Source organism: Ambystoma mexicanum, chromosome 7q, assembly GCF_040938575.1.
Source record: "Ambystoma mexicanum isolate Mex_15411 chromosome 7q, UKY_AmexF1_1, whole genome shotgun sequence".
NCBI lineage: Eukaryota > Metazoa > Chordata > Amphibia > Caudata > Ambystomatidae > Ambystoma > Ambystoma mexicanum.
In genome coordinates this window covers 553109255-553132708 of record NC_090941.1, presented here as the reverse complement: position 1 = coordinate 553132708, position 23454 = coordinate 553109255, and the positions used below count along the sequence as shown (strand labels likewise).

Below are 23454 nucleotides of genomic sequence, written 5' to 3'. Positions count from 1 at the left end.
ACTACTTGTTATAGAATTTCCGAAAGAAAAGGTAGAAGAGAAATGTTGGAGCATCAAAAGAAGTCCTTTTATAGAATTTGAAGAATAGTGGCATGTTTATAACTAGAAGGTAAAATGTCAGATTGAAGAGAAACTTTACCCAAAGTATTAAGCTATGGAACTAAAAAAGGTATGCAGTTAGGGGTAAGAGCGGAAGGAAGAGAATCAAAACGGCTACCATAGGATGAGCGTGTCTAAGATGGTCATGTCAGTATCTCAGACTGGAAGAAAATAAGAAAAGGGTCAACTGTGAGAATGAGAAAGATAGTCTACAGAAATATGAACAGATGTAGAAACGAAACAGGAGGGGAGAGTCTCAATCTCTTGAGAAATAAGTGGTGAAATTGGAAGCAGATGAAGATAAGTATTAAATTACTATGTGAAAAAGACTACGCATGTGGGGGCGGGGGCAATAGTCATGACAAGATTATTCTAAATGTTTTTATGCAGGAAAGAGAGGCTGGTCATTTGGTAGGATGAAGAGAAGAAAGAAAAACAAATTAATTGATTGAACTTCTTCCATGCTTATTTGGTCCATCTTAAAGTCTGAAGGATCAAAAGGTCAGGGGTAAGCCAAGGTTGTGGAGACTTACGAGAAGACCATGATCTATTGAGTAAAGGGTACAGATTTGAACTAATAGAGAGCAAAAAAACTGAAGCAGTTCTGTCTATATCTGAAGATGTAAACCTAGAGTGTGAAGCAAAAGGAAGTCAGAAAATTCAAGAGAAAGATAGTCAAAAGTGCAACGGTTATGACGAAAGAATGTGGTTGAACATGTAGGGGAGGCTCTGGAGCAATACGAGAGGGGAAAGAACATGAATCGAGGAAGGAATAGGACAGGCAGTTACTAGTGAAGCATTACCATGAGATGCAAAGATGGGGTCATGGTGAACTTGAAAAGTGGGAGGGCGGGGTAGGAATTAGAAAAATGGAAATTCCTCTTCATCACCAGGGACCCATGTTGTACGTCACAGGGTTTAAAGCTCGGATATAGTGAAAATGCTCTTTCTTGGCTGCAGATCATCACAAGGCCTGTATCCATCATATGTCTTTGAAACCTGCATCGGGTGTCTTCTGTGTTGGATTTGCACCCAAGTACCACTAGTGCCGACTTCAACATGGCCAGGGAATCCATTGTCGAGCTCACCTTGACCTCTGCCCTGTGGACATAGACCAAATGGTGTCTGTGCCATAATAGATTGGGGAAGATTCTTTTAGGTCCACGCAGGAAGTTTCGCTCGCTTTTTGACCACCTCCTGGGGACCTTCAGAAGCTGTTTGCTATGGTCCTTCCAGTGCACAGCTAATCTCTGGGCCCAGCAATAAGCGCATTGTAGCCACCAACAGGCCGTCGAGGCCAGGGCCCTTTTCCTAGCTGGGCAAGGCTATTATGGTAATGAAAGGTACATAAAGACCTTGGCTCCACACTGCAGGTCACATTAACCCTGGGACTGATCAGGCTTCATCGGAATCCCCCAAATTGGCAGAGGGAGGTAGTACCCTAGGTCCAGCCTTTGAAGGTTGAGCACTGCTTACTCCATTAACTTGGTTCAAGAGAGACTCTGGTGGCATGGAAGTTAACTTGGGTCCCATCATCAGGGACCCTTGCTTGCTGATCAGCATCGGAGGAGACGCAAGAGGAAGCATGACTCCAAGCGTACCAAGCCTGACTCTCCAGTACCTGATACCTTGTCTCTGAAGAGGCACCACAAGGGAAAGGCACAAGTCCAAGAAAGTTCATACCTTCTACCCAATACAGGCTCCAGTGCTGGAGGAGGTTTCTCTCACATAATTGAGTGTCTGGAAGATTCAGGGGGTGCGATTCACTGATGAAGGGTTGGATTCACCCCCCAGAGACTCCCCAGACAACTCGTATGTAGACTTAATAGCCAATTCTTCAGCTGCCTCCTCCTAAACCCATGGTACCAACATATTTTTAGTAGCATTCAGCATCTGATGATGGCAATTTTTAATATTCAGGAGCAGCTGCCGGTGCTTTTGCCCTTGTTTTTTCTGAGTTCTCCTCAAGTCTTCCGCCTCAGTTGGTGGTCTCCTCCTGCTCTCATGTTGCCTTCCACTGTTCATTGAAGGAGGGGCTGATAATGCGTTGAAATCCTCCCGGTTAAAGTCTGACCGGTTCCTGGGCCTTTTTTGCGGCAGAGAAATGTGGGAATAGCCCTTCCTGCCACGGTTGAGCCTCAGGAGTTGATATCCTTGGATATGCCAAATGTGTATGTGAGTACCTATATAGGGAATGCCGCCTTCTCTCAGGCAGAGTATCATCCTCTCCCGCCTAACAGGCAGTTCAGAGCTGTCTAGATAAAAGCCTTGTGAGCTTTTGACCTCCTCCCCAAACCCCACATCCGTAAACACCTTCGGGTTCAGTACATTTTACAAACATTAAATCAAATTGGTCTTCCACCTGTATTCCTCCTGGAGGCCTCAGTGCTGGAATATTCTGCAGTTCTATGGAAAAAGCCTTTTTGGAGCCGACATTGGTTAAAAATGTGGATACAAAAATAGAAGCCTTCCAAGAAATATTCTGTGGTTGTACAAGGCAATTTGTGAACTGAATCAGCTGTGGTTTCAGTAGCTTTGCACAATGGGAACGTCACTAACTCTGAGGCATCGCTTTCACTGGGCAGAGCTTGCCCCACTGTTGCATTGAAAGTGTTTGAGAATTCCCGGTTGGCCTTAAGGTAGGTGAGCCATGCCTCCATTCTTTCACGTGTCCTTCGTGCACATTTCACTCAAAAGATGCTCTGGAGAAGTCCCCTTGGCCACACCTGGGTTTAAGGGAAGCTCTTCTGGTACCTCCTTAGGTAAGAAAAAGAATAACATATGAGGCCCAGAATTTTTTGAAACCAGATTTCCTGAATACTTGTTCTGTACTTTATGGTCGTCTTGATTGTGTCAATCTTCTCTTGGGGAGGAAAAGCCATCCCTCGCAAATTGTCAAGGATTGTCCCGATGGACCTAAATCTCTTTTACCGGAGACAAGAGTAACTACAATTGATTCACTTAGAAACCTAGCTTGAACAGACTATGGCACATCTTCTCAGCGTTGTTACCGGTTTGAGATGAGCCACAACCACTGTAAGAACCTTAATAAATAATACCCTCTGGGCATCTTCATTATTTATTTAGTTATTTGTATAGTACATTTATCAAAATATTCTAGCCCAAAGGATCAGCATTTGTACTGATAATGTCAAGCTACAGCTGGAAACCCACTTACATTTGCTGAGCTTCCCTGATGGGAATGTGAAACTATACATCTTTAAATTAAGAGACGCCAACCAGACACCCCCTATTAAATGGACTCTAGTCAGTCCAGAATTGTTAAAACATGCAAGGTTGCCAGAATGGGTCCTGTTTAGCCATATTCTTTGGGATCACAGAGTGTCTGGGAATAAAATAATCGGTATTGTTGTTCAGGGACATCCTCCATGCTATCCAAAGATAAACAGTTTTGGTATCTCCAAGAGGATTTTGGGGCTTTCTCTTTGGTGGTGGCATGGATGCAACACCAGTGTAGTGGACAGAATTGTAGCCCCTTTTTCCATCCAACAACCTCTGTTGCTTTGTAAATACTCACTATTGATGTTACACTGGCTTAGCAGACCCCCTATTGGTGAGGAAATGTTGTTAAACATTATGAGGAGCTTGGAAACAATCAATGAGAGAGAGGGTGTCAGGCCAGTTTTAGCCTGGTCATCTAACGCATATGCAGCCAGCTTGTTCCTGGTCGGAACCCTGTTTTTGTTTGTGGGACTGTAAATGTAGGTTTGCTGTGCTGCCTTCAAAGCCTGCAAAAATGGAGGAAGATGCATACATGTTTGATGCTGAAGATATGGAGGACAAGGACCTGGAATGAATTTGTATACCTAATTTGCTTTGTTGCATGACCTCACTGTTTTGAGGGATTAATGTCTTCCTATTGGAGGGGAAGGTCAAGGACCTTTGCCTTAATATCCTTTTTCAGGTTCAAAGCCTTCATAAAGGCATGCAACATCATAATGACAACCTTGCACATGCCCTGTGTCAGTCATGTGGTGACCAGACTCTGATCAGGATTCTGGAAGTCTACTTTTATTTGTCCATTTTAAGACCGCTGTGTGGACTGTCGGCATAGGTTTTGGGAGGTTGCGCTGCAGCTGCTTCCATCTCTGCTCCAGTGGTCTCAAGAGGAGCACTTCCTCCTAGTCAGGGTTCCTTTTCAAAGTCGTTGTCCTCCGATTTCTCTGACAACCGATATTTCAGAGCTCCAGTGGGGGGGCCAATAGAGAAATTCGACAGGTGCATGGCCTTTGGTTCACACCGAAAAAGGAAGATGACAAAATCCTTCTTGACTTTAGTTCTGGGAAAGTTGAGTAGATTTACACAGGCAACAGTACTGTAATGTTCTTAGTGAAAAATGGAAGGGGCCATCCAGCTTTCACTCAATGTGTTTAATCACAGTCCAGCTTCTTGGCTCAGACAAACATTGATCCAGTGGTGAAGCATTTTCATTGTGACATCAGCGCAGAGGCAGATAGGCTCAGTCATCTGTCACTCCCCTCATGATTGGGAGCTTAACCGAAAGGTGGTGCATATAATTTTTCTGCTATGAGATTTTGCTCAAATAGATTTGTCACAGGACACATCAACAAGTGTTAATGCTATATGTCTCGGATGGGGAAAGGTCAGAATTTCTTAGGGTACTTCTTTCTGCTGGATTAGTCAGGCAAGTTGCTTTACGCCGTCCCTCCAGTGCCATTGTGCACCAAAGTACTGCAGAAATTAAGCCACAGTGCGAGCATGCCCATGGTACTAATCGCCACAAACTCGCTTTGCCGATTCCGGTACGAATATGTGCTACTGTTATCAGACAGTCATTCTGGATCTTCCCTTCACGAACGGCGTTCTGTCCTAAGAGAAAGGGTTGATCCTCCACCCCTCCTTTCTGTTGCTTAGTTTGAGAGCTTGTGACCTAAGGAACTAATTTATGTTTAGGAGATTTGAGACCAAGATGCATATTATGTACATGGATAGTCTTCTCTTTTTGGCCTCTAGAAAGTAACATTAATCCTCTGACCACATTCATAGATGACATGTTTTTTATGTTGCATTTGGTGAGTACTTATATCAAAATTCACTCTTGTAAGTAGTATCTTTTGGCTACTGTAGCCTATTTGAATGGGGGGAAATCTCTCTTCTCTGCAGAATAAGGTCATTACTTGCTGCTTCAATGTCCTCCTTACCCTTTGCCCCTCATCAGAAACCCTCTACATGACCTTGGTTCAGGATTCTTTTGATTTGGCTTATATGGCATCCTGTGATCATCTCCTCCTTTCTTGGAAGACTGTCTTCCTACTTGCACTTACATCTACCAGGAGGGTGAGCAAGATGCTGGCCATGCCATGTAATGAACCCTACCTATTTCTTCAGCCATCAAGTGTTCTTAGGACAGTGCCATGCTTCATTTCCAATGTTCACTCTGGTTTTCATTCAAATCAGATTTATTTACCTTTTTCTTCCACCTCGGTATATGGCCATGGAGGCCCTCGACATTTTTGATATTTTTTTAAAATTGTATTTATTTTATTGGTAATTTGTAAAGCGTCTATACACAAAGAACAAGTGTTTCAAATCGCTTCAAGGCAGGAAAGGAACAAGGAATAATGGTACAGACATATGACATTGTAGAGTACATAGTGACAGTTTAACAGAACATAAAACAAACCCATTTCACAGTCCTGATGGTGTTTCAGATAGTGCAAAAGCTTCTTGAAGATAAATGAGTAAAAATTGGGTGGAGGGGCTGGGGAGCAGAGGGAGGGGACTGACAAACTGAGAACTATCGTACGGGCCTGACAGCGTTTCAGATAGTGCAAGAACTTGAACATACATGAGGAAAAATTGGTGTGGGGGGCAGACAGGATGGAGAGAAAGAAGGAAAGTCAGAGAGATGGCAGGAGGGTAGAGGATGACTAGCAAACAGAGATCAAATTAGCCAGAGTCAAAGCTGTGCAGAGCATGCAGAATGAGAAGCACCAAGCCAGAAATGCACAGGTAGAAGCACACCTACATTCAAATTTCTCCACAGCACTAGAAATCAATACAATTAAAATGCACAGGTAGTAGGCATGCCTGTGTAAAAAACAGAAAAACCATGAAGATAGTCAAAGTGCCTTACGAAGCTTACGAAGTGAGGCAGCGAGTCGGAGTCAGAGAGAAAGTCACACTGCAGACAGAGCAGAGGCCGCTTATGGTCGGTGGCTGGAGTAGCTTACCGGTAAGGATGGCGAGGTGTTGAAATCTGCTCCTGGGTGTAAGGTGTAGAGGGAATAGTAGAAGGGGGGGCAGCATGAGGGGCGCCTATCCGAGCCGGACAGGGCCAAAAAAAGCCTTTTGTGTGGGCCTTCGGGTCGGGGGACGGCACTCGCCTGCCGGCTGCCGATTGGCCATTAAGAACGAATGGCTGGCCAATCAAAAGGTGGGCTGGCCAGTGTACACAGCCCTCTGGTGCTACGAGTATCACAGGCCGCCATGTTGGATGGTGCCAACCTCCATGCACTACGTGTGAGCCCAGGCTGCAATGAAGGCCGCGGAATTCCCTTGGGCATGCACATGGTGGTGGGGCATCCTCGGCAAATGTTAAACCCAGCAGGGCAAACGGGACTCCGATGCAGCGCTCTTCGCCATGTTCGCCATAATGTGGCAGAAAAAGTCCATGAGCCCAACGGGGCTCACCTTACATCTCCATGATGGTATGCAGTCTCATGCTGCCCTGTGGTGCAGGGAGACCCGTTTGTTCTATCTAGACAGGACTGGATCTTTTTGAGGGTACAACAATCTGTTAGCTACAGTGGTGTTTCACGGGAATTCAAGACGGCTAAGGCCACCATTGCCAGATGGATCGTGTCATGCAATGCAAAGCCATACACTCTGTTTGGGGTTCCTAGTCCAGAAACACTCCATGGATATTACACCAGACCTAAGTCAGCATTGGTATTTTTCTAGAGGCATGTGCCCTTCTCCCAGATCTGTTGAACAGATCCTTGGGCTACTCCTCAACTATATTCTGGACATTTCCTCCAGGTGGGATGCTTCTTTCAGCAAATAAGTGTTGTGTAGCCTATTCACTTGAAACTGCATCCTGACATATGCAGCGCTTCTTTTTCTATGTAATCTGTTTCCAACAAGTTGTGAAGGATGGAGAGCCTAATTAATGAGTGTAAAATATAAAAATTACCTTCACAATGATTCAGGTACACTTAATCCGTTGGTCTCCTGAGCAGCCAACTCTTGTCCATATGCAAACACTATTTTACCTTCTCTTGGCCTACAACCTTCGGAACCAACAGTTGATGTTCACAGCTGATTCTTATGGGGGTGATTCTTGATTCTAAATCCTGTTGCTGCTTTAATGCAGCACTTGGAGAGCAGTGTTGTTTGTACTACTGCAGGGCCAGGTCTTTCCCAACAGGTTGTGAAGGAAGGAGGGCTGCCGACTAAGAGTACCTGAATCACCATAAAGGTAATGTTTTGTTTTTTTAGCCATTCCTGCAATTTCTCTTGTGAGTACTAGAAATATCTCTCACTGTCATTCCTTGCTGACACTCTGGTTGGAATTTTCATTGCAGTTTGAAATGCAGTATTCTTTCAAGTATTGTGAGAACTTCTGCTACTATGTGGGTGTGTGTGTGTGTGTAAATTATGAGTTCTGTTCAAGCCATTTAATCTTGTATATTGTCCCACATTAAACCAAACCAACTCTCTTCTGTCCTACAATTTGCCCCATGGTTGACCTCCACGTCTATCCACCGGAAAGAAATAGATAACCAACAAGAGTGCTGCAAAGTGGTCACAAGGATACAGCCAACAAGGATACAAAACTCTGAGAGACATAAAATAAGTATTGCATATGCAGATATTCTATATCGAGACCAGAGGCAACATTATGCTACAACTTCGTTTATTCTCACTCTTCAGCAGTTCTTTTTTAAAAAAAACTTTCTTTATTGATTTTCCGACAATCAGAAAACAACAACATCCATACGTATTACCCTGTGTAGCCACTTGCCCCCCCACCCCCTGTTACCCCCAGCTCACTGCAGTTCCGGACATGTTGTTTTGATCGTCCAGTCTGTGTCCATTCTACTGTTCCACACGGTTTTAACTTGTACCCATTCCGGTGTGGTGCGCCCTGGTTGTGGGCTTTGTGTTTGCCTTTCAAGGGCCATTTACCCACCACCCCCTCAGGGGCCAGAGTCAAGGTTTAGAAGTCCTGCTCGTAATACATGCGTTTCATCTACAACGCACTTCGTTCAATCTACATTGATGAGTTGCTCATCTGAATTTGAGTGTCGTTGGCTGTCCTTTGTGGGGTAGCTTCCGGGGTGTGTACCCTCTGTAGTAACTCAGCGTAGTATTGGTGGAACGGAGGCCAGTAATCAAATCAGCGGCTGCTTGTTGAGTGTGTAGAGGCATATCTGGTTTCCCTCTTCTCGCATGTGTTCATAGGTTCCACCAACCTTGCAAATGATGGGGGCGTTTGTTTCCCCCAGGCTCTTGCCACTAGGTATCTGGCTGTGGCTGTAGCCATGCCCAGTATTCTCCTTTCAGTGCGAGGTCCATCTGTAATCAGTGCCAGGAGCCACAGTTCTGGGGGTAGGAATGTGTTGTGGACAGCATTTCCGTCATTGCTCCTTCTATCCTCTCCCAATAAGGTCTGATACGCGGGAAAGTCCATGCTACATGGTAAAAGTCTGCAGGCTCTGAGCCACATCTTTTACCCAAGGGTGGTCTCTTGGGAAAAACTTGCTCAATTTGAGGGGGGGTAGTATACTTGGTGTAGGAACTTATAATGGGTTAGTTTAAAACGTGCATTCAGTGTTAAGGTACGAGCTTGCATAAACACGAATTTCCACTGTTTCTCGCTTATCGGTGTTCCTAGTACATCTTCCCAGATTTTTTTTATTTTTAGGGACGTTCTCTCCCCTAATCAACTTATAGATAGTCAAGACTGATTTGTTGTTGGATAACCGTTTAATCACGTATTGTTGTGCAGGGTGTGGTTTAGGGGCTAGGGAGAAGTCGGGCCATTTGGTTTTCAGCAGTTCCCTGAAACTATAGTATAGGAGCAGTGTCACAGCATTGTGTTCCCCCTTCTTTTTTAGGTTGTCCCAATTAATGATTTGGCCTCCTTGCACGATATCACCCACGTTCTGGACACCCAGGGCCTGAAAGTGCTTTTGGAAAGATCTCTCATGTGTTAGTGGTACCGCCATTATTTTATATATCTGGAGGTCAGGGAGGTAACAGGTTTTCCGCTCCCAGGAGTTGGCCCATTCATTCCCGGGCTTTGAATGTCACAGTTATGGGTTGTATTTCGTGTCATGGGGTTGCTTCTCTATTTCCCCAGGTCAACCCCATCCAGTCGTTCGGATTAGTGATTGCCCTGGCCAGGAGGGAATGCGGAGCGGTATCCGTGATTATTTTCCACCCGGCTATTTGTTGAACTTGTGCCGCTAGGTAGTATAAATACATGTCTGGGTATTCCAGTCCGCCCTGTTCGTATGGTCTGGTGAGGGTGTCGTAAGCTATTCTGGGTTGTCTACCCGCCCATACCAGTCGCGTCATGAGGCTCTTGATGCGGGTCCAATAGTGCAACGCCATAGAGGTACGTTATTGAAGATGTATAATAGTTTGGGTAGTAAAACCATCTTGGCTAGAGCAATACGGGTGGCCTGGGAGATTGGCAGCAGGATCCATGATTCTACTTTGTGTTCCAGCGTGTCAAGCACCTTCACATAATTGTCCGTGTACAGGTCATTTACGCTTGTGGAGACCATAATGCCCAGATAGCATATCACTTGGGGGATCCAACGGAATTCATTGCCCCATTTTGTCTGGGGTGTTTAACGTAGAACAGGATGTCGTCTGCATGTAAAGTCACTATGGAGAGGTGCGAGTTTACTCGGATACCACAGTGCGCATGCATTTCGGGAGCCCACCTGATGTACGTGTAACCAAATCCAGAGCACCGAAGGACCTCGAAGAGGAAGGGCCACTCAACGGAAATCATAGACCTTCTCTGCCTCGAGGGCCACGATTGCCATCGGTATCTCCGGATTCATGTTCTGCATTAGGGTGACTAGGCGTCTCAGGTTGTTCTTGGTTGACCGGCCTGGGATAAACCCAGCTTGGTCAGTAAGGACCAGTGCAGGCATATGTGGAAGTATGCGGTCTGCTAGTATCTTGGCCAGGATTTTATTATCAGTGTTGATTAACGACAATGGTCTGTATGACGCTCGTTGTCGGGGGTCCTTTTCTGGTTTTAGGAGTACTGTCACTAATGCTGATCTAGTGGATTCCGGGAGGGCACCTGACAATGCACTTACGTACATTCTCAGTAGGTTGGGAATTAGTAGGTCTACATGTTTTGGAGAATTTTGCGGCTCTCCCGTCCTGCCCGGGGGCTTTACCATTAGGGAGGTACAGTATCGCCTTACGCATCTCCTCTTTGGTTATTGAGGCATTTAGTTCTCCCCCCTGTTCTTGGTATAACCAGCCTAATGCAATCTCATCCAGGTACTGCACTAGCTTGTTGTGACCTGCACTAGGCCGCAATGCGTACAATTGCCCGTATTAGTCTCGAAAGGTGTTATTAATCCCTTCTAGGTCGTTAATGATATTCCTGTTCTGATCTTCAACCTCTGTTATCGATGTGGCTTAGTGTTCCCGCCTAATGGCCCAGGCCAGTGTTTTGCTTGGGCGGTCCGCCTCCCTATATCGTGCTGCATTGGATCAAACCGAAATCTCTCCTCCCTACTTGCGAGCTGTTGGAGTTCTTCTCTGTGAGCTTTCAGGGTGCAGCGCAGCTCTGGTGTGTCCAGGGCTCCCTGGTCGTTCTCTAGTTCACAAATAGTTCTTTGTAGTGCCCGCATGGACCCTTAGTGCCTTCAGCACCCCCCCCTTCCTTTGAAATGCATCATCCCCTTACATAGACTTTAAACGCTTACCATTCTGTGGCAGAATCGTTTACCGATCCTACATTAGTCTGGACGTATATCTGTATGCCCTGGTTGAGATCTGCGCGAAAGGCCACTTCTTCCAGAGCAGTGGCCCTGAACCGCCACCGCAGTTGTCCCAGGAGTCTTGTGAGCTTGGTAATGCGGACCAGTGCTGGTGAGTGGTCTGATAAGTCCTGGGGAGAATTGTGGCTTCCGGCACCTTCCTGTTAATAGTATGGGTGGCCATGATATAATCTATCCTGGATGAGCTGCTGCGGACCCCCGGGAAAAATGTGTATTCTCTCCTTAGCGGGTGTACTTCACGCCGTATGTCATGCAGCTGATAGTAATCGGCGACAGACACCCATGCTTTGACTGCTTGGGGGAGAGATTGTTGCGTGGTTGTGGACCTATCCATTTCTAATGTGAGAGCCATCTGATTTCATATCCCGGAAATGTATGGATATGTTTAGCGCACTGATGGAAAAATTCTGGGGATTCCGTATTGGGTGCATAGATGTTTATAAGTAGGAATGTTGTGCTGTGCTCCTCCCCCGCCAGTATGATGTACCGCCCCTCCTCATCCTTAATCTGTTTGTGTAGCTTGTATTGTCCGGAACTGTGTACGTAAATAGCTACCCCACGAGAGTGCGTCGTGTAAAAGGAGTCATATCTGTGGATGCCCCATCCTGCTAGTTTGGGGAGGAAAATCCCCCAGGCTATGTGGGTCTCCTGTAGGCATAGTATGTTTACCTTGTGATTTCGACTATAATTTGCTATTAAGTGGACTTTTTTCTGATTGGTGAAGCCTCGTATATTCCAGGACAGTATTGATAGCGCACCATCCGTATTCTCCCCCATGGATTTTGTGTGCTGTATGTCAGTTTGTGTCATTTGTAGGGTTATCTATTTGTGGTATGTAGTTGGGCATTTGTAGTGCATCTTAAATTTCTACTGCATGTACAAGAGCTATATGTTGTGTGTGAGCGCCCATGTCCCATTTGTCAGCCCCTGTAACTGTTGCTGATGCGGACCACCAGCGTCGTACCCCCGATCCCACCCCCATCCTCTCACACCAGAAACAACAACCTACCGGCGCCCATTCCCAACCATTACCCCAAACTACACACATTAACTTTACTTAACAAGACCGCAGTGGCTGCGGGTAGTGGAGCGCTAAGGGCGGCAAAACACTCCATTTGGCCACGGCTGTTTTTTTTTTGGTCAGCTCCGTTCATTTCCTCTGAAAACCTATGGATGTCTGAGTTGGGGTCAGGTGACCCTTACCCTTGCTTTGTAACTCTATCTCAGGGCCGGCATGGGGGGAATGTCTTGTGATCCTCCTGGGTCAGGGAGATACAGTGCGAATTGCTCTGCCGACTCGGCGTGGTAAAAATGGTTGAGCCGTTATGTTGCACTCTAAGTTTGGCCAGGAAAAGCATTGTATATTGTATTCCTTTCTTGTGCAGGATGTTCTTGATGGCTTGGAAGGTCTTGCGTTGCTCCTGCACCGTCGGGCATAAGTCCGGGAATAGCCGAAGTGTTGAAGATCCCCATTGCAGTTCCCCCTTCTCTCTGGCCACTCGGAGCAGGATATCCCTGTCTCTGTAGCAGAATACTTTCGCTATGACTGGGCGCTCTGGGTCCCTGGAGGGGGCTTGGCAGCCAATAATCAGTGTGCTCTTTCAACCATAAACATGGGCGTTAGGGGGGTTTGTCCAGGATTTCTAACAGTAGCGTTTCCATACATTTCTCCATTTTGGCGATCTGTTAATTCCGGAACTCCTAGTATCCTAATAATAATCCATCTTGATCGTCCTTCTAGGTCTTCATTCTTGGCAATTACTTTTTTGACTGACTGTTGCAGCTCCACCCCTTTGCGTTGCAATGTGGACACTTCGTCCTCTCCATCTCCTATTCACCGTTCGGCCTCTGTCATGCGTCCACACAGCTTGTCAATTTGTGTAGCTGATATATACCTTACACATCAGGGCATCGATCTTGGCCCCCAAGTCATCAGTGCTGCTGTTCAGGGCCAGTACTGTCTGATTTAGCGTAGCAGTGTCTATTTGGAATGACACTTGGGCTTTTTCCTAATGGGGAGTTGGTTGCGACTGTTCCATATGTGTGAATTGATCCATCTTGGCCTGTTTTTTTGGGTTTACCATGGTAGAGCTGTCTACTAAATGGCTGTCTCTGGGAGGTCGTTGCTGATGATACCGGTTCCGATGTTCAGTGGATATGCAGAGTGTCCTAGCGCGGTGTACTCTACGCGCAACTGTATCTTCCGTAAGGTTATTATAGTTGGGCTTGACTCCGAACCATTACTGCGTTGGCATTATTTTAGGGCTAGTGAGATATACACCCGGGGCAGCCTGTTTCCCTAGCGGTGGGTGTCTCTGCCAGTATATATAAGATCACAGTTTGAGTGTTGCCTGTGGTTATGAGGTGTTTCAGTCAGTTTGTTGTTGGAGTTGAATGCTGCAGTGTCTCAATTCAGGTGCGACAGTGATGGACGTGCAGCCTCTGTTCTCCACTCAGTGCAGCAGGTTAGCTGCCCAGTCTACGGATATGGAGGGAGAGTGCCAAGCCCATCCCTATCTGGCGTGTACTTGTGAGCCAGCGGTGCCCACCTTGCAATATCCCTCTCTACTACCTCGGTTCTCCCAGCAGCTGTTTGGATAAGGTGGCCGTTTAAGCTTTTTTCACAGTGGGGCCCTCACCACTGGCCTTAATGGGGCCTGCGGGGTGACAGCTCTGAATTGGGTAGTGGCGCCAGCCAGCCCCCAGTCCGTTGACCTGGGGGGGGACCTCCCATTATATATTCTGGGGGTGCCTTCCCATGTTGTGGTGGAGGGTGCCCAGCGCTCCCGTGTCGATAGTGGATGGGTCAGGCAAGTTACCTGCAGGGTTCTTCCTGCCCCGACTGACGTTACCGCTTCTCTGTTACAGGCAGATATGCTTCTGGGCTGTTTCAGTCTTGTCGGGGCACCCCCATAGTAGTCGTATCCCCTGAGCACTGCCCCACCACGTGTGTTACGCTCACCTGGTATCCATGGGGACGCCCTTATGCCCTGGTTGCCGGATTCACCCTGGACTTTCCCAATTCTGGATGATGCCTTCAGTGGCGGTCGGGCCTGGAAACACAGGAGGACTGGATTTAGGAACAGACTTCGTTTCCTCCCATCAGCCCCTGGACTCGACCTGATGGCCCACTCCTCACCTTGCTATGATGTCTGGCGTGCTCTCCGTCCTGCCTTCTGTGCAGGGGCGCGTAGTCTACTGCGGGTTGGAGCGACCGAGTTAACTTCACTGGTGCTAACCCATTCAAGTGTCTTTAAGGAGGTAAGTCTGGTTATAGCAGTCTTTAAATGTCCTTGCTTTCCTTTCTTGCTAATAATGTCTTTTCTTGTTTGTTTCCCCTTAGGTGCACGGAGGTTTGGTGGGTGCGCTACTTGGATCAGGCTCCTGCCAGGATGATGGACGCAGGAGCGTATGATGGATGGATGGTAGGTTAAGCGCGAGGTGCGGAGCAGTAATGTCTTTTCTTGCGAACCTGTATTCTTTATTCCTTTTCAGGTCGCGATGGTCTTCCTGGGCGTGTGAAGATTTCCGGAGCGGAACCAGTCGAGAAATGCCCAGCCAGGTGAGGATTTTGTGATTACTGCCGTAAATGCAGTGAGTAACCTGTTTAACTTTGTCCTTCTTTCTCTCTCCCTCCAGGTGCTTCGTTCCGGTGCGAGCGTGGTGTCCTGATGATGCTGCCAACTGGATGGAAAACCGCGAGGAGCAGCAGGAATCGACGGATGGAAGGTTGCAGGTGAGCAGAGACTGCTAATGATGTTCTTTTGTCTCCTCTGCCGGTCCGCTATTCAAGGATCGGCGGGTGCTGGTCTCTGAACACGATAAGCGCCACGCTGCTGGCTGCAGAATAACGCGAAGCACGTTCTATAGCTTGGGTGCGGTTTATATAGCCCTCTGTAAAGTAGTCCAGGTAAAGTAGTCCAGGTTACCAGACCCTAAAACACTGCACCGCACAGTCTGGTTCCTAGGAACTAGACTGTATGGGTGCCTCCATGTTGGCTGCAGGCCTTCATAGGAAAAGTAGTCCCTTCAAGGTAAAGTCCCAATCTGAACATGAGCCTGGCACCAAAGGCGCCAGGACTGACTGCAGGAGAGTCTATGATGATAATGCAAGGCCCTTGGGGCCCCAAATGAATCCTGAGTCCTGACCCTACCTGGCATGTGACCATGCCAGTGGGGTTCTGGGTCACTGGTCGTGACAACGTCTTGGATATCGGATGTGAGGTTCATCCACGGTCCGCTATGCCCCAATCGCTGCTTTCAGGCTATTTGGTTTGGGGGGTTGACTTGCCTAGGAGCCCAGGGTTCCTCTCCCCCTTCTGCCCGCCTTTGCATGCTTCCAGTGCAGTTTAGTAGGGCTTGAAGGCGTGCATCTGTTCCGGGGGCAGTGAGCCACGCAGGGTCTTGATCCTCATCCTCTAGTGTCGCTTGTGTGTTAATCCTTCATACGGCCCCCCATTGTGCAGCCCCGCGCTAGCGAAATGCGTTTAGCGCAGTGGTTGGCGGGAGTGGTCAGTACCTTCACAGTTTATGTGCCTGGAAGTGGGCTTTCAGGATTTGCCTGGGGACTTTTCGACAGTCAGTGGGGAAAGCACGGAGGATGTTATTTGCGCTTACCGTCGAGACAAGTTGCACTCTAGCTGTCCCTCAGGGCCCCCGCTGCACATCGGGGGGGGCACGCACCGTGTTCGCTGTGTTCTCTGCTGCGCATGGGTGCACCACAGGATTCAGTCTGGGCCTGATGCTGTTCCTGCCATCCCTCTGGAGTGAGCCCGCCTCCATTCTCGTCCCTCGGCTCTGGAACAAAGCAGGAGCCTGCACTCCGATTATAGAGGCCAGCCTCTCTCTGTAGTCCACAGGCGTGAGGTCGGTGTAGCCCCACAAGTTATCTGATGCAGTCGCAGTCCCCCAGGTGGTCTCTCCCTCCTCGCACCACAAGCTGCATGGCCGCCCCTCCCCCAACTGGACCGCGGGAGCCAGGAAGGGCCGCCCCAAAAAATCGCTCCGCACTGGTCTATAGATCGTCGCCGCCAGCAGTTATTCGGTTCAAGAGGGGCCCAGCAAGTTCAAACTATGATTGTCAGGTTCCAGAGGGTGAATGTGACCTCACAGTTTAGGATATTTCAAAGGATGCAGACGCCGTCGCCAGAGCTTTTCAGGTGGCGGCCATACTGTTAGCCGCGCAACAGCGCCCCCTCACGCTTCAGCAGTTTTAAAATCTTTAAACTATTCCTGTATATACATTTTTCTTTTCTTATTGGGGAACTACAAATCCCTATTAGTTCCGCCTGTTCTGTAGTTCTTTGACAGTCTACCTCTTCCTGGACCTAGCAACCCACTTCCTGCCTAGGTCCGTCGTTCTTCTTTTTCTGCACAGAGAGCGACCTGGCACTCAGCTTCAAGAAGATGGGGCACTTGGTCGTGGCTCAAGGGGTTTGACCGTTGCAGGAATGATTAGACACTCTGGGGTCCCGAATTGGGAAACATAGCAGAAACACGCAGAATGGCATGAATAAATACACTAATGTCATTGTCATGTGAAGGGGACAAGCAGGGGAGTATTCAGACCCAGAAGAGAAAAACACTTCTACTACCCCGGATCAAGATGTCATGGGCAAGAGACAGGCCCCAGAGGCTACTGACGCAATCGTGAAACTGAAGGAATCATTCCTTAAAATGTCAGCGGTTCCAAGCCTCCTGCCCCCGCGCCCACTCCAGGGGATGATACTTTAAAAGTAGATATATTTTGCCTTATAATGTTGGCCTAAGCACATACACATTGAATAGCACCATCACGGTTTCCGAAAATGCCATCTTGGCTGCTTTGCTCTCATTTCTGAGTTTTCATTCTGAACGCGGTAGAAGCTTGCAAAGTTACTGCTTCGCAAGCTTCCCTAAAACCTGCCGTCACACAGGAATGCTAAGAATCACTGAGCACGCTGAACTTTGCAACAGAGAACCTTGAAGCACTGGCACAAACATAACTAATCTGTAAATTGGGTGCCATTCTGTCTTCTGACTGTCTTGTCTTCCGCAGCTAATTGTGAACGTGCAACGAGACAATTAAAGCGAAGCACGATTCACTGCACACTCTGTTTCTAAGATGAACAAACTACTGAGTAGACATGCAGACTGACCTTTTAGCTTAGCAGAAACATAGATAAAGTAGTGCAAGGAATGTTACCTTGTACTGAAGAACACAATAACCTCCGACATCCTTTCTGCTTTGCTTCCCTGCACAGTGTTCGACCACATGTTACCATGGTGAATTCCCCAAGTTCATGGGTCTTTAGGTCACAAGCAAATATCAAGTCAGTCCTGCCAGAGAGCGTATAAAGTGTTTATACCTTTGTTCCTTGTGACTGGTGTGTCTTCATTATTTTACAGTATCCTCCTGTAGAGGAGGAGCCAAGTACCCCCACCTCAACCGTTTCACCCCTATTGCCTCTATGTTGGAAACCAGAATATGTGACCTACACGGAGCAGTTGAACGACAAAGGCCAAAAGGAATCTTAGAGGCAAGATTCCCATTGAGGAAACCATACCTACATACAAGGAAATATGATGGTTGTTTAAATAAGATTCCTGAAGAAGCAGAGCAAATAAATGGTAAGGAAGAATGGTGACGTCACCAACCATCATCAAGTAAACGTCACACAGAGCTGAACTGATGTACTTAGAAGAGATGCAGAGCCCAAAGAATGCAGATATTCTATAAGGCATCAAGAAAGTATCGAGGATAATTGACATCTTGGGATCAAGGTGAAGAAGCTTATGCCACAGAAAAAGGTGAAGACATCAAGCTGTTACACATATACAGATGCAAAAGAAATGCAAGCAGACGAAATGTCACAGCTCCGGTCTTCAGGCGCTGGAGTGGCACGAACCAACCACCCCCTCCGCGGTCTGGGCGCCTGCAAAAGGGACATACGATAAGCAAGACAGTTTACAATTATACACACTCAGTTTGAGAACCATGCACTACATGCACATATTACAACCAGGCTCAAAAACAAGAGAAACTTATCTCTGGGGTGAGTGCTGGCCTCCTCCCTGCGCACTCTCGGGTCCAGTGTCCGGAGCAATTCAATGCTGCAAAGACAGCGTGAGTTATTTTCCTGGGCGTGTTTCTTCACACACACATAGCAATGCTCATGCAGCTAATTGGGGACACCTCCCCATGCAAGCCCACTCTCTTCAGGCTGTCTCCTTATTAGTTTGCATGCAGCCGTGGGTGGCTAAACACTATTTATGTTTGTTTGTTTGTTTTATTATTTATAATGCAGATGTACCCGGGGGTATCAAGGCGCAGCATTTACAAGAATATTCGAAGCTTGGTTACAAATTTAAAGTGTACATGTTAGCAATAAATGTATATACAGAGCAATATGGGGAGAACAGGCAATATGTACAATATAAACACGAGTACAAAGTGGGCGCACGGGTTACACAGTGTGCGGGTAGCATGAGTGATAGCCTTGGCACCTAGCTATCTTGGTGGTCCCTCGTTTTCAGCCATGAAACTAGCATGGATCGGAATTTCAAATAGGGCGTGTCTGCTCTAAGGTTGGGAGGCAAGGAGTTCCACAGTTTGGCTGCTTCTACTGGAAAACTGTTGGGGGGCAAGTTTGAAATTAGGGAAAGAGAGGCAGTCTTTGTATGCAGTTCTGAGGGGTCTCGAGGATGCTTGTCTATGGAACCTGTTGATCAAATAGATGCTATTTATGCAGAAATATGGCCGCACGTGGCTCTGCTGTAACGGGTGACCCCCGTGTTAACAATCACACGTGGCTGTATAAAATGTGTTTGTGCGTTCTGTCGCACGTGGTGAGTTGCGACTTCTTTACGAGTCGCCAAATGCTGATTGTGGCTTCTTAGAACAGCACGCGTGGCTAATTATACATGCAAATGACATGCACTGCTCTAAGAGTTGTTACGCCCTGGAATGCCTCTTTGCGCAATATTGGTTGGTTGCTGTGAAGGCTGCGGCATAGGCAATTTAGCTTCTCCGGAGCAGGGGGGACTCGACGGTGGGCGACGCCCCCTGCACGTGGCCCTGGCCATGTTGTAAACCTCCGGAGCGTTCGCTCCTTAATGCTGCTTTGCTGCATTGCACGCGGTTTCCCTGTGCTTGTGTGGTCTCCAGAGTGCTGGCGCTACTTATCATAGGTAGGCGAGGGGCCTGAAGGATGGTTGTCTGGGTTGCAGCCCCTCGTGCTGCTCCCCTTGCTTGGAGCTCCAGAGAACATGTCGGCTTCGGATGGACGTCTGAGCACAAGCCCCGTGCTTTTGCTCTCGCGCACATGCGTGCATGTGTCCCACCCAACGTGGGTGGGGTTTTGTAGTTCTTGGCCCGGTGGTTGCTGGGAAAGGTAGTCTGTAGGCTTCTTTTCCTGCAGAAAGGACACACAAGCCTTTTTTTGGCTGGATTATTTTCTTTGTGGGTTTCTTTTTTTTGGTGTTTATTGTTAGTCTTTGTCTGGGGCCCACAGCAGGCCTCTTTATGCATAGCCCCAGGGTCTGTACCCCGACACAAAATAATCTTGAGACTAGCGGCTAGCTTTATAGTGAATAGATTGCGGCAAGCACCAATATATAATGCATATGGACAAGTAAAGGATGGATGTTTCCTCTACGCATTATAACAGTGCTGGACGTTAGCAAGAAGGCTAAGAAAGCTTCATTTCCAGAGTGTTGCAGTTGAAATGCAAATTGAATTACAAAGTGAAACTCAGCAGACAAGGCTGAATGAGCCAAAGAAGCCATGGTCTTATCAAACTGGAGTAAACTGACATTGGATACAATTTGTGTGAAAGAACAGAACTCCTGTTCAGAAGGCATGAACAAAACAAGGAAGACGTCGGAGGTTTATTAAAAAATTGTATTAAAAAGGATTAGAAGCTAGATTCCATGGTCTTCAGTCACATGGAAGGAAGAAGTTGGACGAATGGGATGGTCACATCTACGCACGAGGGCAGAGCATGCTTTCACTCCCTGAATTTCTCACAGCTAAGAACACTCTCAAGGGTGAGCTTCAAAGCCTTATTGACAGTAGACCACTGAGGTGATGATGGATTGATATGCTAATTGGTGGGAAGCAATGGTTAAAGCAAGCTCACCAGCACCTGGATGCCTAGCCTGCATGCTGCTAGACATAAGTGGAAAAGTACTGACGAAGGTTAGAGTGCCAACCAATTGTAGAGGACCGCGTAATTAGGGGTCCTATAGTTGTGTAAACCAATGGGACGTCATGCATTTAGTGACGTTAGTAGTGCTCCTTTTGAGGGGAGGGATTATAGCCCCATCTGATAAGTAACCAATCACACATTCACACTTTTTTAGACTAGTATGGATCGTATACTTAGATGTTCACTCAGAGCCAATCACCCATACTCATAGGTTTTTTGTAGTTTGCCACGTAGGGTGACGATAGTAAACACATAGGTTAACGTCATCCATTGAGTAAGAGGATTGAGCGAATTCGTTGATGTTTGTTGTACTCCCTGTTTTAGATAATTGTTATTAAAACAGTTTTCCTTTTGCCAACTACCTGAGTCGTCTTGATTATTGATGTATGAATAAAGAATCTGCATCCCCCCCATTTCCAGGGTAATTGCTACTCATAAAGGGCTGGGGTATCCAGTTCACTTGGTAGCGCAGAGGATGGTTCAGGTCAACCGACATAAGTAAACTTTAGAGTCCCGGCAATATCAAACGACCTTTGCCGTTGGGCTAAAAGGACGCAAAGCTCCCTGTAGATAGTGGTTAGTGTAATTTGAAAAAGCTTGCAAGCGCAGTGTGACTGGTCCGCTGGATTCCACAGAATCCCCTCATACGTCTACGAGAAGCTGATCGAACAGAAGGTTGAAGAGGCGGTAAAAGAGGCATACGATCCCGAGAGTTGGAAGACGAAAATGCGAGTGGTAAGTAAAAACCAAAAGAGAGATTTGGCAAAACATATGGGTGATGAGTGAAGAAAAGAAGTGAGTAACAGAGGGAGGTGGGATAAACATGAAGTGAGAATAAGAGTGTTATATGTATATACTGAATAGATATTGACTCGAGTGTGGCCAAGCAATAAAGGTATCGTGATAAAGGCCACAAAAATAGAATACGCCACGGCCTGTGTTTTAAAGAACGTATCAGAAGAAATTTGACCCTGGAGTCCCGTAGCAGATGACATATTCGATTAAAGATGAATCTAAAAAGGTTAATTTAAAGTCTGTATGGAGTATCTTAGAGGGCACAACAGATCTTGGAGAAGGCTGTAGAGAAGAATATATAGTGACCGGTCGAGTTTGTCTGTTTTATGCGATTATGAAAATGATGACGTCATAAGATGAAAATAAATACTTGATTATTTAAAAATTAGACTTGTTTTTTTTTTTAGCAAGATTAAAGTAAAAAGTGTCATTAAAGGGATTGGAGCCTGCGACGATTGGTGCACGCTCATATTGTGTTATTTTTCTGAAACATACTTTTTAAATCTGTGATAAAAGCATGTGAGTGTTAAGCAGGTTAAGAATAACTAGTCGAGAATGGAGGATGTTACTCAACTTGTACATCTCTGCAAGCAATTGCCAAAACATGCACCCAAGCTTAGACAGTATAGTGCGGAATGGGTTAAAGGAACTGCAGATAAAATGATCATGCCATGGCCGCAAGGAGGGTCACTATCGAAGGCAGTCCTACAGCATATGCATGCAGCATATACAGGGAAAAAGCTAGACAAGCGATTGTCGAGTTTAGTGATTTGAAAAACGTACCAGGAGGAAAGAGATGAGCCGCCTCCTGCAGACTGGATACTTAATGTATGCAAAGAGGGGTGTGAGGAGCCCTCTTCTCCCCCCACCCCAGCTGAAATAGAAGACGAAAATAAGAAAGACGATGGGTTATACAGGGTATAGCAACCAGGCATATGAGTTGCCTACGCAAAGCAGTGACAAGGGTCCAGAGAAAAATACTGAGAGAGATGTAATCTCTAAGGTCCCGAGCATCAAGGAGAGACGCGATAAAGAGAGAAGTGATTGAGCGAGCACATCTCTAGATATAGGAAGAGAAATAAAGAGGTGGAAGGGAGAAAGAGATATAGCTGATGAGTTAGCACTTCTACAGAACAAATGTATGGGTGGCCAGATTTTGCTTAAACTCGATGGTAAAGGCATCGAAGATGAGCAAGATAAAAAGGATAAAGAAAGTGGAACGATTGAAAGATGAAGAAGCAAAAAGGAAAGATAGACGAGAGCAGCTATATCAAGAGGAGCAATTAAGGAAACAGGAGAGTGCAGAAGAGCAAAGAAAATGTGATAACAGACGAAGAGCAATTGAACAGTAAAGGCTAGAATGAAAAATAATAGAAGAGGAGGGACAGAAATTAAGGGACAAAAGAATACAGAGACGAAAGGATGAGGAGATAGGCAGGGGAAACGAGAGAAGGGATATGAAGAAAAAAGAGGAAGACACAGGGTAAGCGAAGAAGCAAGGAAACTGAGAGAATTTGATGATATAGAGCATAAAAGAAGACAGAGAGCACGCAATCTCGATCGCTTGGAACAGGAGATAAGGGATCCCGAACAAGAAGTAGCATGAGAGGACATAGATGAATTCTTCACAGAATACGAGTCATTACCAGGCCAATCTAGAATAAATCTAGAGGACGAGTTTAACTCTAGATGTGGAAACGATCAATAAAGTATACCATGAAATGAAGACCCACAAAGAATCATAGGAGAAGGGGAAAAAATGATCGATTTGAGAGTGCGCAGTTATATGACGCAGAGGCAGCTTCCTGCAATACGAGGCAGAAGAAGTTGTCTTTAGATAGACTGACTCTGAACAAAGACGAAGAAGAGAGAAGTTGCACAAGTTGTGCACAAGAAATGTCAGACGAAGACAGAGACACCTTCCGTGGGGAAGAGAGAGAGGATGTATGTGGTCCTGAGGGATGTTTTTCAATGCATATCGAAGTAAGATGGTCAGATTTAAACACACCTATACCTAGGGCATCAGAACCATTGACACAGTCAGATTGACCTAAGGGGCAACTCCATGGTGAGAGGGGGGAGTCGCCACCATATGTGAGCAGATTAAGATCGCTGCCAAGGAGATGGCGGTGCAGGAATCTTGTCCCTGTGGTGGACAGACACGTGATGAGAATGAGTTTGGGTCTTCAAAGTTTCCCTTGCTAGAGAAAGGGGGGGACCAGACCACAGTGTACACCCTGGCCCCAGATGGACAAGGAACATTTAAGCTGTGAACTTCTGAATTTAACTTCTCACGCTGGGAAATGGATACATGAGTTAGATAAAATGACAGGAGTAAACACTTTGGC

At 46.6% G+C, this 23454-nt stretch overlaps 1 protein-coding gene across 3 annotated transcripts in view; it reads left to right on the top strand.

The window, feature by feature from the left end:
* DGKH (diacylglycerol kinase eta) overlaps nucleotides 1-23454 on the top strand; it is a 1951678-nt gene that overhangs the window by 1005136 nt on the left and 923088 nt on the right. The gene's annotated exons all lie outside the window — the stretch shown is intronic.